This window comes from Etheostoma cragini, chromosome 23, assembly GCF_013103735.1.
Source record: "Etheostoma cragini isolate CJK2018 chromosome 23, CSU_Ecrag_1.0, whole genome shotgun sequence".
Lineage (NCBI taxonomy): Eukaryota > Metazoa > Chordata > Actinopteri > Perciformes > Percidae > Etheostoma > Etheostoma cragini.
In genome coordinates, this window is record NC_048429.1 from 5,150,759 (window position 1) to 5,163,833 (window position 13,075).

Genomic DNA, 13,075 nt, shown 5'->3' on the forward strand with positions numbered 1-13,075 from the left:
AATGAAGAAAAAGAAGAAGAATCAAAAAGCCAAACACACTAATAATTCAGAGCTGTGGAGGAGAATCTTGACAAGTAACAGCTGAGTGAGTGTTACGAGATCCCCCCCAAAAAAAGATATTTGCGAAAACACAAGAAGGCCGTTTCATTTTCTTTGCAGCTACTCCAATTTTCCTCTGAATCTAAGAAGGACTGCAGCACACATTCACACGCACACACAGCCAACAATGTGCAGGTACAAAGAGAGAATAAGAAGAGGGAAGAGAAAGAGAGGGCAGAGATATAGAGAGATTAAGTGAACGCTGATGTCATCTGTTTGGATATGTGGCCCTGGGGTGGGTGTTTTTCAGGGTGTGTGTGCAGTGATCAGGGATGTGAATGTGCTGCTTTGTCAGCCTAATCCCCACCAGCCGAGGCCACACTGGCTTGGGCACATTACCACCCTATGACACAATCTGTTTTTCAGGACACCCCATGTGGTTTTTGTTCATTTATAACAGTTGTGATGGACTGCCTAGCCCAAAGTCTTAGACTGGCCGTCCTGCCAGAACAACCACCTAACATGTACTCCCATCAACCCCCATTCCAACTCTGCTTTTTATCAAACGCCATCTACCCTCTCAACCCTCCAGTGTTAACAGCTGCAACGTCAGGAGAGCCAATTGGTTTTCAGTATCAATAAGTGAGGGATTTGAACCAACAGCCCACTGGGTCAGAGCGGCTGGAATAATCACGCTCCACATGGAAGTAATCACCTCATACTGAGACCTCTTGGCCCTTTAATACCAAAAGCTAAGCTATCTCATATAGCCATCCATCACCTCTGCCCCTCTCCTGCCACTGGACCTACAGCGGCTGTATGTGTGTGCGTGTGTGTGTTTGTGTGTGAGTGGTTTTGTAAAATGTGTGTGTAAATGTGAATAAAAAGCTCTTAGTAAGTCTTACCTCTACTGTTAGAGAGGTCAGAGATTGCAACTGAAGGAGCATGCCATTATTTCTGTGTTGTGGAATTTAACTGTCAAAAAACTGAAAGATAGTGTAAAACCATTTTCCCTGGATTTGGTCACTCCTGTTGTTTGTCGTATTTATTACCTCGGCCAAGGAGATTTTGTTTGTCTGTTTGTTTGTCTGATTACTGAAAAAGAATGAATTAGCCAATTCCTGTTTTCACTGTTACCATCGACACCATGGATACAACCGACTGGATCCCTTTTCATATAAAGAAAATGGCCACATTTGATAAATATGATGCAAGACCTGAAGTCATTTGGGAGTGTAAAGCCAGTTTATCCTAGAAACAGGAAATCCCTGGAAAAAGTAAGTTTGGGCCTATATTTAAGCCATGAGCAAAGAGACAAAAAGCCCGTATTTCATCCTCAAGCTGTGGTCTGTTGCAAGAAACCTCCACTTCATCTATTCAATTAAACTGAAAGTGAGCAGAAAGACCAAAGCAGGTGAATAAGATTTCGGCTGGGACCTTGGGAACTTCTGTGACTTAAAAAAAAGCTCTAATTATGGCACTTGTGGTCAATTTAAAAAACGAACGTGGCGTCAGGGGGAACAACGTTGACACCTAAAAGAACAAGCACTCATTTAGTCAGTGTTGCATTCAATGCATTTAATGAGTCAACTAAAATGTTCTCTGAGTTGTCCGACAACTTCTTTAAGTGCCAGGCTGATACAAGGCCATGAATAATAAATGGTATTCTTTTTATTAAATGACTGCAAATTATTGAAGGATCATCCTCCTCCTTTTTACTCGCTAAGAGTGGGGAAAAAACTAAACTTTCAGCGTAAACAATAGTTTACGGAAAAAAATGTTTCCGTACATAACAATGAAGGTTGAGTCCAGATAGACTCGCTCATCTGAAGGTGGACTTAAGGATGGAGAGGAGTGAGGAGGTGCTAGGTGGTTTGTCAGAAGCAAAATGAATGTCGGAAACCTTTCCTTTACCTTTTGTCTACAAGAATTACTGCATGAGTATTTTGTTGTTTTATTTGAATTAAATAAGTGGGCTAGTTACGTGGGTCATTTGTTCTTCTACACATAAAGTCCCATTCAGTGAGTCCCACTCAGCACAAAGGTTTGAGATGGAAGCATATATTTTGTAACTAACTGAACTGCAACATGAAATGCTAACAGGCTAATTATCCGTGATGGATTCACATGACTCAAATCATTGAACTGGTAAACATTAACACCAAAACAAAAATAACAACAACCTAATTTGATATAACTCTTAGTTGTAGCTTTCCCTGTCAGTGGTCACTCCTTAGGGGTCGTTTGGGTAATAAGCCCTTCTGTATTATTAAGCTTCCAGACAGACATATCTGAGCATTCAGACCAATATTGACTGAAATTATGACTTAGATGTTGGCATGAACGCAGTTTGAAAGTCGAAAGGTAATAATTATGATAATTTATATGGGACAAACACTGCATATGTTAAATAACCATCTCTGTCTGCCAGATCTTACTTGGCGTATGTATGTTATTATAATTTTCAGAAATGATGGGCAAAAATACATATATTTTTTCATAAGATTTTGCGTTTAAAGATTGAACATGTGAAAACCAGTGGAATAGTTACAACAGTGAACCACTTTTGTCACCTTGAGCTGTAAAATTGCCCTTAATTATTTTTCCGTTGAACTTTTTGAATTCCCCTTGAGAACACAAGACAAAATAAGACTTTACCTGCAAAATGTAATGTGCAGGAGTTGAAATTGGAAGTGCGATCATCAAAAGCTACAGTTTTTTATTTGTTATTTGTTTCTAACAGTCCTCTGCAGTAACAACACAGTGACTCCTAACTAAATTAACTTTTATAAAATTAAAACAGCAGTGCATGCATTTACATACCCCCCCCCACCCACACACACACACAAACAAACTCACACACACACTGTCAGTCTTTCACATCCACTCTATCCATTAATCCAGTATCCAATTACTAGGATTGCCCCTCCCACTCACTATCCATCTCAGATTGCTCGGCCAATGGACAACTCTCTCTCTCAGTGCGACCGATCAAATTCCGCCTCCACAAATAATCCCTCACCAGAACGCTGCTGCTAGCGCCGCACGTTAATTGGATCCTTTTAATAGTGCTCACTATGGCCACTTTCAGCTATGTAATTAGGTTTCCCTTTCTATAGAGTTTAATGGTTGAAGGGTGGGTGAGGCAAGCAAGGGGCAAAGCGAGAGAGACAGAGAGAGGAGGAGAGAGTGAAAAAGGCCAGACTTTCAGTTTTCCACTAGGCGTAATCCAATTTCACCCACAGAGAAATCATCTCAATGCCATATATACCTTTTCGATGGGGTTTTAATGTGCCACCATAAAAACCATAGACTGGTCTTGAATATCCAGCATCATTGATTTTTTGGCTGTGGGCAAAGTGACCCTCCCTTGCTCTCGGTGACTCTCTTCTGGCATACACCTGTTCTAAATGGCTCCCCTGTCTAATGCAAAGCTCCAAATGGGGAAGAAACGCTCTGATTCCCTAAGCACAGACACCAAAACTCCCCGAACAGAATGCAAATGATGGGATTTCTGGAATGATTAATTTTTGCCACTTGTGAGGCGATTAGGGGGAGTCAATCAAATGAATAATATATGTAGAAGAACTCTATAAAAAAAGACAGTGGCACAGTCACGGGGATGAATGGATGATGGGAGAACAGTAGGCAGCTTAACGACAATAAATACAAAGAGACACACCCCCTACGGATAGACAGAGGACTGATACAGAGGAGAGAGAGAGAGAGAGAGACAGAGAGAGAGAGAGAGAGAGAGAGAGAGAGGGGTGTAATGGCACTATAAACATACAGTAGATGGATGGGTCACTCACCTGTCCAGGTGAGAATGGACATGTAATGTGAGGTCATTCTAGCTGCTCTGACAGTTCATACATCAGCAGCAAAAAAACTGTTTGTTTACACCTGTGCTCATCATGAAGACAAAAAACAACAGCAGGGCAGTCCATCACCACCCACATGGCTTAGATGATTAGACAACACATTTTCCAAAAGATGTCTGATACAACGCTCCTGTCATTAATAACAGTACCGTTCACATCAAAACAGAAATCCCACGGAGCACTGGGAAACCTAGAGACTAAATCTGACATGGACAATCCAAACAAAAAAAATAGAAGACACAAACAATAATGCCTCATCATGTCAGCCAAGTCCATTTGTCAAGGTTAATAAACTTATGTAATCAATATACAGTACTGCTACGTTAACCACGTAAAGTGTTTTTTTATTAACACTCCCACAAATCAACTCCACTAGCTGTCTAATCACGTCAATGCTCACTAGTCTTAAAAATGGCTGTGCTCCCCACATTCTGCACCCCGTGATGTGAATACAACATGAGATCCATCAAAATCATTAAGATCTAGAGTTGAAACGATGATCAGCGCTTTTTGTGGTAATCATTTGACATATTTCCTAAGCAAAAAATGCCAAGTACCCCTCATTCCAGCTTGTCATTTCTCCTGTGAAACCATTAATCGAGAAATTTTAATGTAATCAACTGGTAGGTGCCGTCCTATGCAGCTCCAAGCATAAAATGTCAGAAACACTTCAAAGCAGCAGTCGGAGCGTATAACTGAAAGAAAGGAAGCCGGTGTGATGACTCCAGCGGAACGTATGTTTCTCTCCGGGAGTCTAGAGAATTCTCAATCACCTGTGTGTTTGTACTACCTCAGGAATACAAAGTGGCTTCTGTAAAAGAAAGGAAGCATGAAATCAGGAAGAACAGCAGCGAACAAGACAGAATTGTAGCACCACACACCTTTTCCTGTGATAAAAAGCATGACATTCACCCCACTGCCACAACACTGAAAGGCATTATAAGGTTACAGTGTGTGCGATAAAACATACGGCGGCATAAAATCACCAGCACAACCATCTGGCTGTGGCTTAATTAAATACACTTTATCACATTTGAGCATATGCAACACATTCGTACGGCACGGCAGTGTAGCAAGAAGGGCGAGACGAAAATAGAATCCATTTTGATAAAGACAAAAGGACAATTTCTGAGTGGCACCAAACACCATTACAGCCACACTGGCAGAGTATTACGAAACTAAGGTGCTCAAAGTGATTCATTCATCACTCCTGTTATGTTAACCTTTCTTCATCTCCCACCTGCTGGAAAACCAGCGCATTAATCTGCCTCCTTGTGTTAGCGCTATTGACGGCTAAATGGGGAGCATTGACTGCACGTATGTCAAAGCCGGAAATCACACACACTTCTGAATGGCAGGTGGGTCGGATGAATGTGCGTAAAATTTACAAAGTATACACAAGTGATTGTTTGTGTGCGTCCGTGGGAGGAAAGGCTTTAAAAGTGTAACTGTCCATGTATGAATGTTGTTGTTAAGGTATATACTGTAACTACATAAATATACTGTCCATTGTACTTCTCCACTGATCTGCATACAGTACACAATTTGTTAAATTGATGAACAGGAACATACTGATGATTCAAATCATGTGTGAAAAAGTGAATTATGCTGCAGTCTTTGAGAGGTTTCTATAAGGCACTGACGCACCATTGCGATAATCGGCCATCGGACAGTCTGGCGAGGTCAGTGACTCGAGTCTGTTCGGTGTGCTCCGTGCCGTCCTCTGTTGGCCTTCAGTTTGGCCGAGCTCACTTGCTGGATCGGAGGGCGGGTAGTTGAACTCAATGACCAATCTGACTGGTGGAGTTCTAGCCCTTGATTAGCAAATCAGTGCACTTATGTTAATGTGACAAACGGCTCTCAAATCGGACAAAAATCTTTTAAACTGATCTTCGTTGATCTTAAATAAAGACAAATTTAGCAACCAGATGTACTATTTCTTCCTTAAACCTTTTTCAGAAACCCGTTTCGGTGACCTATTTGCATTTTTTAGATCGTATTCTGAATGAGCCGCCATTATGCTCGGTTGTAAAATCTGGGAGCAGCCAGACCCACGTGACGCATTTGACCAATCCGCTGCCAGTTTTCATTTTTTTGGCGACAATACAGATTAGCGCAGGCTGCTGTTCTTAAGACGTATTACTTCTCGCGCATGCGCAGAATAAATGATCAAGTCGCCGTCCCTTCGGAGTGTTCAGAGCCATTTTTTTGACCAACTCAAAAGTTGGCCGTCAGGTTGGTGTGTCAGAGCCTATAGACGTTTCGATTTATTAACCTCTGCCAAGGTTTTGTTTTTGGCTCAGTTTGTAGGTCTTTTGGCCCAATGTTATGATACTTGATACCAAAGAAGAAAACATTGATATTTGAAGCATATCCAAATCACGTGGCGTATACACAAATTATTTTCCCCTTGTTAACATGGTGAGATTGGGTATTCGTGCTGCATTCGAGTGATCGGAAAAAAGTGTTTCGGATCATATTTTATGGCTCACCTGGTTTGTTTCCTTAGCTATCCATTGCCACGCAAATACAGTGAACAGCTACCAATGGGTTATTTAAATGCTCTGAGCAATAAAATACAACACATCTTCTTTGTACCATACATTTACATACAACATATACAATTTTGGGCCATTTTATCATGGTTTTGTATCCAGTTTTTTGGGTTATTGTGCTATTAATCCGTAGTGTTACGTGCACCTCTCCATATTTACGACGTTTGCCCCCCCCCCCATTTTGCTTTGGGTCCCGCTTTAGTGTGCTCCCCGGGTCGTGGGGGCCGACTTGCGCGGGGATGCTTGGACCCCGTTGTTACTGTTCTAGTTCTCTCTGAGTCGTGTTTGGATTACATTGCAACGGCTGGGAGTCCAAGCAGACAACAGGCCCAGTCACACCACGTACTGTATAACAGAAACATTTTGGACGAAAGAAATTCATTTAAATCTGTGGATATGCTCATGGAGGCTAAGTAAATCGGCATTAAGACTTTTAATGCAACATTAAACGGCTGCAAACTGTCTTCACTGGGCTGACCATTCAATTACAAAATCTACTGCTAACGATGACATTTCTCCACATGAAAGTGTTGAAGTCTCTGGTGTATGTTCTGCTTGAGTTATTTTAGGTTCATTTTGATAGAGGTGTTGTCAATTCTCAGTGGTATAAGACCATCATTAAACATACAATTAACAAATGATTCCAAATAGCCACTTAATAATATTGGCATTAGCCTTAAAAAAAACAATAATAATGAGCCCTTGCTGTGTTTATTACTCATTATTCAACATTATGTTGTATTGTGTAAGTGTGTATCAATAGCGTATGAAAACTAGGTCTGTGTGTGTCTGCTGGCAGATAACCATGCGGCGCGCAGCTTAGTGTTCACCTATCTAGCCCATCCCTGCGTGGAGCCGATGGAAAACCCTTATCACGGACCCTCAGAGCACTACGTCCCTCAACTCAAAACAGCCTGCAGAAAAACAAGGCAAAAATACATAAAATATGTAGGAAAGGAAGAAAAACACCCTCCCAGAAACTGATATTTTTCCCCTGGAGATGGGGCATCCATTATTGTTTGTTTATGAGTGTATCTGCCCAGACCTTAATGTCTTGGAAGGGTAAAATAGAAAGACAGTTACACGGAGACTTAAAGAGGATGAAGGAATGGAGGAGTGAAATAATACGTTTTGTATTATTGATTCAGAATGAAGTTATTAAGAGCTGGTGATGGATGATAATTGGAAGCCGAAGAAGGAAGTTGAAAAGGCACAGAATAACAAAATGTCACGTTCTTATGAAAGTAGAGGAAATGGTGATAAATGCCAGAAAAAAACAGTTTTTACAGAAAAATGGGGTATGAATATAATCAGTGCATCAATGTGTGAATGTGTGTGAGTGTCAAGGATAACTAAGTGTTAGCCAGGAATCTTTCTTTATCACTTATAATCCTGTGAGGGGGTGGTATAGCGCTGAGCATCATGGGACTTGTGCTTCCTGAATCCCAAGAGACCAGACAGCTCATTTCCACCTCAGAGATGCAACATGATGTTGATCAATAAATGGTCACCAAAGAGATATTAGACCTGATGATTTCTCTTCCGTTGGCAGTGTGGATGTTGCTGCCATGACCAGACAGAGGCTCAAGAATAGATAAGGAAAAATAGGCAAGAAAAGAGAGTAGACCCAACAAAATAACAGTGAGACAATGAAATATGAAGCAGGAAGCCAATTTGGAGAAAGAGATTAATGTGTTTAAAGGCTTATCAGATGCCAAAACTCACAAACAAAATTCTCTAGGGAAATGATCACGGCAGCAACTATGTTATCTTTCTTCCCAACGGTCATGAAGTAAACAGTAGATATACGTTGTTCACATTACAAAAGAATCAACTAGGAATGTGTGTTTGCATGCATTAGATGGCCAATGCAGACTCCAACTTTAACACAGGGCTAAAGTTGTTCCGATTATGTCCATTCAGTAAATATGAGAAAGTTGGCAGTTCGTTTATCTTAGCATAAACACTACAAGCATGGTGAAACAGCTAGTGTGATTACACAAAGCAAGACACTATGTGTTTAATGCCTTTAGAGGTGCTGGTAGGTGAATTTCTTTCACATTTTGCCAAAGCCAGGCTAGCTTTTCCCCCGGTTTCTAGTTGTCATGCTAAGGTAAGCTAAGCTAAGCTAAGCAGCGTAATCGTTGTTCTCAACTTAGTCTGGGAAAGAAAGTGAATAAGCATATTACCCTAAATTGTTGAATTAATACTTTAAGCAAAGATGCCAAACATTTGCCGGTTCCGGCATCTTAAGAGCTAAGTCTTGCTGCTTTTCTCATAATCTTTGGGTTGTGGAAACTGCAGTAAATTAAGACAATTTCTCATGTTGAGCACACAAATGGGCGTCATTTATTATTACAGGAAAAATGCGCTGCCGGCAACAAAACCACGCATCATGCATTCAGAACAGTTAAAGGGACCGCAATACCTGAGCAGTCAAGATTACATGAAGTAACTAAGGTATTAAATTACATGTATAAAATATTATGCTTATCACTGCATGACTACTAAGAACAAGTGCTGCGTTTATACCAAACAGTGTAGAACCAATGACAACAAAGGTGAATTACACATGCATGTTAACATTAACACTACACGGTTTTGGATTGCTGGCTGACAAAACAAGCAATCAGAATACATTAGCTCGGGCTTGACGAAACTACACTAGTTATAGATAAAAACACTTGTTGAAAAAAAGAAAAACATTGACAGATTAACAACTACAAATATTTATTTTTAACAGAAAAAAACTCATCTAAAAAATGATGTTGGAGTGAGAATAAATCAAATTATGGTGACATCACTGCTGTGACATCACTGCCATAGATGCCAAAACGCTCTTTCTCCCGAGACAAATCTACAGTGAGGGGACGTGACGGCGAGGAGGGGCAGGGCATGAGTACACAACATCCTTCACACCTGGCCTGATTATCCAGAAAGTATAAACCAGGTCGGCAGAATGTGACAGCACGTTATGCTGGTTGGTTTCCCGTTTGAGTGACAGCTAGGAACAGCCTTAAAAAAGTGATGGATAGGTGGGAAAAAGCTAAACAGTCTTCCCTAGAGACCATGCAGGCTGACAGGCTCAGAGAAACTAGTTAAACTGAAAGCCTGGAGTTGAAAACACAAAATAAGATGGAGTTTAATACAATCCAATAGACTGCATGCATCAACATTCCTGTGAGATGTGCTGCTGGAGAGCTCCTAACTGTTCACTTTTAACAATATTCGTATCTGACTTGACAAGTATATTATCCATTACGTCTTATAAGTGCTGGACCGGTTAGCTTTAAATGTATGTTAATCGTACTGCATCCAAAAAATACCTTTAATCCTAAATGGTGTTGGTCACCACGCTTCTTCCTCATTTTCTTGTTAGGTTTCCCCTGAAGTCAAACCTATTTAAAAGGCACAATCCATGGTTGGAATGTAAACAAAAGGGCCAAAACTCTTGCCATGATTCATCATGAAATTCACAGATTAACAGAAAAAAAATGTTTTTAAAAGGTACAATCATGAAGACTCAGTCCCGGTTGATTTGATGACACCTGTGGTTACCGTGGTAACATGAAGTGCGGCTTTGCAATAAGCCCCCCTCTGGCATGCAAAACTTAAATGTGAAACAGCAGCAGTAGTACATGTTCAGTTTGCAGTAGCAATGCAGTCACTTATTTAAGCGGTGATTGTGGCCGTTTGACAGGAAACAGTCGACAGGGAGGCTGATATCAATGAGCTTAAACAACAGCAGTCTCGCTTTGGCAGACCTTCCTCCACAGTGCTGCAAAGAAGAGTCTGGCTAGTCCACACGGCATTCCAAGATGGCAGAAAAGCGTGCTCTGGTTTATGGCCTTTTTGAGTAGTCATGCGTGGCACTGAGTTGGAAGGAGCCAAGGTGCCTCTGCAAAATAGCCTCGGAAAGGAACTTGTTTTGGTGGAACATGTGTACGTTCAAGTGTTGTTTTAGTCGTGCAACAGAAAACCCAGATTGGACAGATAGTCTAGATAGCTGTCTGGATTTACCCTGCAGAGATCAGAGGAACAGTTTACCATGGTATAACACGAAGAAAGCGGAAGGTAACGCACATCTGGCGAAAAAAAGAGTGTCGTCCGGCGGAATTTCCTGCAGCAACGGAGCAATCCTGGAAGTGCAAGTTGGTGGATATAGACTACAACAACAGTAACGCTGACATGCTCCTTCACTTCTTATAAATCCACTGTGCATAGGTACCTCCAAAAACGATGAAAATACTGAAAAGTAAGATAACTACTAAAATGTTACTACATTTAACGGCTATTGCGAAAACATTCCCCCATAACTGATATTAAAAACAGGGTTCTGTCTGTAAGTGGAAGTCTACTGTTACCTTAATTAAGTGAATACCTGTTGTTTTTATAAAAAATAATATCAGACCAATTCAATTCAATTTTATTCATAGTATCAATTCATAACAAGAGTGATCTCAAGACACTATACAGATAGACCACACTCCAGAATTTACAAGGACCCAACAGTTCTAGTAGTTTCCTCCAGAGCAAGCAACAGTGCGACAGTGGCACACAATTAAAGCACTAACAATGTAATTCAACTACTTATAGGTAAACTCGGTTTAAAATTAAATTAGTGACATATGAATACATGTTTATTATGTTATTAGTGTGAATGCATGGTTATTTATTCACATGAATTAACAATATTGTAGAAAACAAAGAAAATAAGCGGGATAAATAAACTAAAAAAGAGGAAACGAGGCGCAAAGGTGAGCACTCAAATTAATGAAAACATGCGCACGAGGTCTCTTTCCTGCTCACGCTGTAGGCATCTTGTGCCCTTGATGTACAGAATCTTGGCCTTGATGTTCTTTGTGTTTTTTCTCCCTGTGGCGACTCCTAGTCCCTGTGCTGCACTGATCTCTTTCCAACACAAAAAGTTATACAAAAGGCCAGAGTAACAGTGGAGACTAATTAGGAAGAATTTGGGGATATACCAGGGGAGATGAAAGAGAGGAGGAAACAAGTGGGAGTTGAAGAGGGGTAAAGTGTGTATTTCATTTTATCCAATTCAATTCAAATGGAATTGTCACTGTATCTTGCATAAGTAAATCTGAATCTGCCTTTGTGTAACTGCAAATTTAGTTAAAGCAGAGCAAAAAAACAACAACTGCAAAGTAGCAGCATCAGTAGAGCTAACGGATTTCAAGTACATTTTATTGCAGCAGCTTTTGGGTAATGATTTGTACAGATTACAAGGCAAACGCTTTGTAATTGTAATGTAACATGTCACTTACTCTATAAAATATCAGAAATAACAACATCACAATTCCCAAGACTCCAAGGGGCCATCTTTAAATAGCTTATTTTGTCACAATCTAACAGAAGTCTTATCAAAATGCGGAACCGAAACATGATCCTTACATCTGACAAGCTGAAACAACCAAGTGATTGGCGGTTTGATTTTCAACATTGTTGTCGATTATTCTGCACAAATTGATTAATAAAGGACTGTCACAAAATTGGTGTTAAGCATGCACGTCATTACTGTGAGGTAAAAAAACATTATGCTTATCCCAGTAGGAAGGCAATGCATATTTATGGGCCCCTCTCTCATTATTTTTCATTAATCTACATCAGGCTAAAGGCTTTGTAATATACATTCTGTGGAATGGGGGAGAGTACTCACAGAGACTGCCAAGGAGAGATACACAAACAACCTTGAAAAGGAAGAGAGGGGAGAGACAGAGAGACAAAGAGGGGAGGAGAACTGGTTTCTCATTGCTTCCCCTCCTTTTGATCTCTTATTGAGCAGGAGGTGTGTGTGGATTTGAGTGCAGAAAAGGGCGGTGGACGGCAAGTGAACAAGACATATAAAGACAAAAATAGAGAGGGAGTGTGACGTATCTGTTCCAAACGTATCACACATCTTACTCCAACCCAGTTTCGTTAGTTTAATCCACCCTACAGCCCCGATAAAGCTCTCTTTCTCCCCAGGCATTGTCCATATAAAACCACTGTTGCTGTGCTTTTACACTACGCTGGTCTTCATTTGCACTCTACCATCCTGTTTGCTCCTGGGAAAGCATCTGTCACTATGATTGTAACATGCTGTGTCAGTGTGGGCCTGCTTCTGCCATGATAATTTAGTTAAGTGTGTGTGTGCATGTGTAAAAGCATATGTGTAGAGCTAGCCCGTTCCTGTTTAAGCAAGATACAACGACTGCTTCTGACGTGCCGAAAGGCTTTATGAGCAAAGTTAAACAAGCCTTCATATCCGTCTGCTGCTGCTATCGAGTGTGCCAGTGTGGATGTGCAAAGGCCCCAGCTTTGGAAGAATATGCTTAAATGTGTGCGTTTGTGTACTTTTATGTGAGTGTTAAAGAGCTGGTGAGAAAGAAACAACATAATGTAGAGTACGCAATTGGGACCGTCTTGGCAACTGTGAACAACAGTTGATACTTTAAAATGGAATTCTTCACATTTGGCAGTGCTTAAAAAAGAGAATAAACACAGTACATCCTGTACCGATGTCTGCAAGGAAACAATATAGTCCATCAACAGAAAACTATTTTGATGAGAAATTTGAAGGCATCAACTTGGGCTCTGGGA

The 13,075-nt window shown here is 40.7% G+C and overlaps 1 protein-coding gene across 13 annotated transcripts in view; it reads right to left on the minus strand.

Annotated features, from left to right (window-relative positions):
- Positions 1–13,075, minus strand: part of magi2a (membrane associated guanylate kinase, WW and PDZ domain containing 2a) — a 199,777-nt gene that overhangs the window by 82,324 nt on the left and 104,378 nt on the right. The window contains exon 1 of one of the 13 annotated variants that reach the window (XM_034864010.1): positions 1–225. This exon is cut by the window's left edge and continues 231 nt beyond it. The exons of the other annotated variants lie outside the window; for them this stretch is intronic. The gene's annotated coding sequence lies outside the window, so the exon portion shown is untranslated. Of the gene's footprint in view, positions 226–13,075 lie in introns of those variants that run through there. 13 annotated transcript variants of the gene reach the window in all.